Genomic DNA, 5826 nt, shown 5'->3' with positions numbered 1-5826 from the left:
AGTAGAATATGATCTTGTTGTTGCTTCCCAAGAAGAAGAAGAAGAACAATATTATCAAAGAAAGAGATGAAGGGAATAAATAGAGGGGTGATTTTACTATACTACCCTTTAAACATAATAAATTTTTTGTTTTGAAAAATGCGACGAGTGATGCATTATAATTATTACCATGGTAAAATGGATAAAAATAGGTAAATTATCCATTACTTTAGAGAAAATAGTCAAATGCTCTCATCCCCAACCTATTACCGGGTTCCCAACTATACACTTTAACTTATCGAGAGTTGTATTACCCTCCTGAACTGTTTAAACGATAAATTATTTCCCCCTTAGAAACTCACACCCAGATGTGTATTGAAGAGCGATCAACATCCGTCTACCATGTAACGCCACGTAAAATCACATAATATTATATTTTTATATTTTTCTTTATTCTTCTTTTTTCTTTAATATTTCCCTTTTCTCTGTAACTTCCTCGCCTCATTTCTTTTGACAATTGGAGAGACATCAAGATGGTAAAGAAGATGGCCTCGGACAAGCATCACTCGAATTCCAAGCCATAGGATCCGAATCAGATCTAAACAGATCAAATAAAAATCAACAATAATCTTTCTTCTTATTTTGAAATTTGAAACATAAAGAGTATACATACACTTGTTAATTTTATTTTAGATTTGCTTATCTTTTTGTTTCTTCTGGTGATAATTGCTACAAACTTTTGATCTTTGTGTCAAAATTTGAATTTTCTCTTCTAAAGTAGAATAAATGGATTTTTTTAATGGATTTTATGCTTGGGCACATCCATAAAATTGAAACATAGAAAGAGACTCAGGAAAGATGAAGAAGAGCCGGCCGTGCATGTCATCATCAACAGTGAGGGCAACAATGATTATTGAATCTAAGAGTTGAGAGGATTACAACCAACATAGTGATGGTGGAGATGGAGATGGAGTTACAGAAGGCGACAATGAGATTTTGACGTTGGTGAAATTGGCGATGAGGAAGACGAGAGATTAGTGGACACCATTGATACTTCTTAAAGCTTTTTGTTTTGTGAGAGAGAAGAAGATGTAAGAAATGCACTCACTTTGCCACCTAAGTGTTTAGGTAGAAAATAATTTTATTTTTAAAATGTTCAGAGGGGTGATAGGACCCTGTGAAGTTCGAGTGTGTAGTTGAGATTTCGGGTAAAGATTTTGGGGGAGGGGGGTAGGCTATTTTATCTTAGTTTTATAAACTAGACAAGTATTGTTAGATATTATAAAATAGAAAAGTGAACAAGTAAAGATGGACAGAGAAAGTAGTAGAAAATAAATGATAAAAAATGAGGAAATTATATTACTTTGCGAAAAGGGAATAAAAATCAGAATATTATAGATAAAAAAATTTTCATAAAAAAATGATAATCGAGATAGAAAAGCGCAATATGTTATAAATATACCATATATAGTGAATGTCTACTTTACCATATATAGTGAATACCTACTTTACCATATATAGTGTATGTCTATTTATGAAAAAGTTACAAACCCCAAGGTTAGTTTTTACCTTTAAATAAAGGGGTTTTGTTTCATTGTAATTCATCCATCAAGAGAATTCCTCAAGAGAAATAAGAATTCCTTATGAGAAATAAATAAGTCTCCTCTCTTCTCTCAATTCTTCTTGTTCTTTGCTTATATTTCATAACACGTTATCAGCATGAGACTCTGCCAAACAAGATGAGATTATAAATCTAAAGGTAATTTCAAGGTTAATAATTCCTTATGTTATCTATATTTTGCTACTAATAATATAATTATTGTTGGATTTGAGGAAAAATAATTGGTTTGGAACCATTATATTTTAAATTTATTCCTCAAGAACAATATTATCAAAAGGGATGATAATATGTTAGGTTCAAGTCCCATAGATTTATGCCTAAGACGTCTTTATATGGAGAAGACGTTGAGTTTGAATATCAATGCATCAAATTGATGATATTATGATGGCTAAGGAAAAATAATGGGTATTTGGTGAAAAGTGATGAAACATGTCCCATTAAATATGCTCCATTCCTTGAATTGAATGTGGCAGCAATAAATCATATGTATGCCTCAATTTGCTTTTGTAGTAGCTATCATAATTTGATACGCTTAAGGTATGATTATATTTCATTCTTCCTGGGAATGAGAATGCTTAAGTCATGATTATATTTCATTCCTGGGAATGAGAATTTCGATTATTATAAATACAGACCTATACCCTGGGGTGAATGTGACTGTATGTACACTCGAACGTATTCTTTATTGTGAAGATATCACAATCCACCTCTAAAAGAGGTAAATAATTGGAAGATTGAATGTTTTCAAGTTACTGTGATAAGAAACATGAATGTAAAAATTTACCCAAGCATGATAAAATCACATTCCATAATAAACTAAGAGTTTATTTTTTTATTGATATGAAATTCATGCAATAGTAAACCTGATGTTTACTAAAGAATTTTTGCACATGTTATGGTAACTTGGAGTTACAAATACAAATCATTTAATCTATTGACATAAACTATTTGCCATCATGAAGATGTGCATATTGAGTATTAGACATATGTTGAAGAAATAAAAGATACTTCAAGAATTGTTTATGTTGCTTGTTCTCATGATAAGTTGGTTGGATCAACTAATGTTGGGATTCGATCCCTCAAAATTTGAAAAGTATAAAAGGTGAATATAGACCCGTACACCAGTCATGTGATCTATTAAGATGCATCGATATAAGATGATCACATGTACATTCATTGTCAACCTGCAGTTTGACATTCAAAAAGTTGTTTGCTCAATAAAATTGAGTTAAGAGCATAACTTTCAGATTGTCTAATCAAGACAATCTTGATGATGATGGTTTGACATTAAATACCTTCGATAAATAGCTAAACCATTTCTAATGAGAACAAATCTTCATGTGTTGGTATGAAATATGATATGTTGCATACAATAACACTTGTATGCATTAGACCAATAAACTATGATTAGTTCTCACCTCTCAATTGGTTCAAGGTCAGGAACCAACTATTCCACCTAATAGTTTTGATGTGCGGTATACAATTAATAAAATACCATGATGCACAAAGATGGATTCCTCAATGAAGATGGAGGACAAATGTTAGTTTTTCTAACATAAGGGGGAGATTATAAGTAGCTATGAAATATGTTAGGAATTATCATCAGATCCTCATTCAAAAGATAATTCAAGTCAAATGCCGAAAGCATCTGTTGACTTAAATTTAGTATCATATTTAGGCTACAAGTGCTCCTATTTTGTGTTCTTAAAGGACAAAGTCTATGCATGCATGAAATGTGGTAGACTAATCGGTTCTCAATGAAATAATTCTTGAAAGGGATAAGGAGAAAATAATCATAATAAGAAGTCAATGTGCTCTTGAAGAGCCTATGAAATAACACTTCATAAAATCTTATGAAAGGTTCAGATACCTGAAAATAATGAAGTGATGAGATCTCAAAATTTTATGTCACATTGAGAACCGATACAAAATGAGAAACCGTCGACGATATCTTTAATACAATATTGACTCAATATTGCAAAAAATTATGAGGATCTAAATTCTACGTTTATTTAAGCATGCTGAGGTAGAAATATTTATCAAGTGACATGAAAGGATGCATCTTAGTAAGTGTAAAACTTATTTGATTTGCAGTCCAGACGCTTGAAGATGTCACATATGAAATGTTGAATATTGTCACTTGACAAAATTTAAATGAAAACTTTCTAAGGATTCAAAATGTTTGAAGCATATAAAAGTTTCTGGAAAACTTATTTAGAATACTTATATTGTATAAGCTTATAACTTGAAAATTATTGAAACTCTTGGAGGGTTTTCAAAAGCAATATAATATTTGCTTAATTGAGAAACATGCATAATTGAATAAGGATTCATTCCGACCTCAAGACAAAAATGAGGAACTCCTTTGTTATGAAGTACCATATCTTAGTGTAATTGGTGCAGTAACGTATCTTGCAAATATTACAACGCATGACATAGCCTTTTTCGGTCAATTTGCTAGCAAGGTATAGTTCTACTCCTACTAGAAGACATCAGAATGAGATCAAACATATGGGCTTATTTTACTCTAAAGATTGTAGTTCCGATATTATTGGTTATGCTGATGTTAGGTACTTATCTGACCCGTATAAATCTCGATCTCAAATAAGCTATATGTTCACATTTGTGGATACTGCTATATCTTGGAGATATACAAAGCAGTCTATCTAGCCACTTCATTGAACCATGCTGAGATAATAGCTATTCATGAAACAAGCCGAGAATGAGTATGGTTGAGATCCATGATATATCTCATTCGAGAAAAATATGGTGTGAAATGTGACAATGTACCGATAATTTTATAAGGTGATAATGGCGCATGCATAGCACAACATAAGGGAGGATTCATAAAAGGAGATAGAATGAAGCACACTTCATCAAAGTTTTTATACATAGATGAGCTATAAAAGAATGGTGATATTAACGTGCAACAGATTCGTTCAAGTGACAATGTGACTGATTTATTCATGAAATCTCCTCCAATTGCAACTTTCAAGAAGATGGTGCACAAGATTGGGATACAAAGGTTCAAGGATGTTCTCATTAGGGGGAGTTAATACGCGTTGTACTTTTTTTTCCTAATGATGTTTTGTCCCACTGAGTTTTTCTTGTAAGGTTTTTAATGAGGCAACTTATATGCGTATTGTTAGAGATGTGTACTCTTTTTCCTTCACTAGATTTTTTTCCACTGGTTTTTTTCTAGTAAGGTTTTAACGAGGCACATTATCTATCAATTAGACATTCAAGGGGTGTGTTATAAATATACCATATATAGTAATATCTACTTTACCATATATCGTGAATACCTACTTTACCATTTATTGTGTATGTCTATTTATGAAAAAGTTATAAACCTCAAGGTTAGTTTTTCCCTACAAATAAAGGGGTTTTGCTTCATTGTAATTCATCCATCAAGAGAATACCTCAAGAGAAATAAGAATTCCTTATCAGAATTAAAGAAGTCTCCTCCCTTCTCTCTATTCTTCTTGTTCTTTGCTTTATATTTCATAACACAATAATCATTGTATTTAATTTATATATAGTGAATGCTACTATTTCTTTGAATTCTCTTAGTTCTTTTTCTTTTTGAAAATAAATTCATGGATATTTTAAGTTGAACCTTAAATTTATGTTGGATTTGATCTTTATATGAATTTGATTCATCATGAACACCTTAAATGACCTCTACGAACAATACGCATCCCACGAACAAGTGAATTTAATCTTGATTGCCTTGGTATTTAATTTGCCTCAAATAAATATGATCTTAAACGTCTTGGTCTTTGATTTTCATTCATCCATGATCTTTATAGAGAACTCGTAGCATTTGAACCACAGACTCCATCTATCTTTTGGTATGATTTCTGGTTTCTTTTTCTTTATTATGAGAACCCTTATTTATAGTTGTGTTATAAAATAGTTATGGTAATGATCAACACTTTTTATATAAATTTAAGTTAACCTGGCTATACTTTATTGATTAGATTATGTTTATTGTATTGGGATGGAAGAGATATGATGAGGATAATTTTGTATACTAATTAGATTGTAGTTGACTTGATAATATTTGATTGGTTAAACTATGTCACTTATGTTAGGATAGAAATATTGTGGCGAGGGAAAAGTTTTTTGGCCAATCAAATTAAAGTTGACATGATGATATTTGATTGTTTAAAGCGTGTCTCTTGTACTGGGTGAAAGAATTTAGACGAGGACTATTTTTTTCG

The sequence above is a fragment of the Capsicum annuum genome, chromosome 6 (assembly GCF_002878395.1).
Source record: "Capsicum annuum cultivar UCD-10X-F1 chromosome 6, UCD10Xv1.1, whole genome shotgun sequence".
Classification (NCBI taxonomy): Eukaryota; Viridiplantae; Streptophyta; class Magnoliopsida; order Solanales; family Solanaceae; genus Capsicum; species Capsicum annuum.
Note: the sequence above shows the minus strand (reverse complement) of the source record.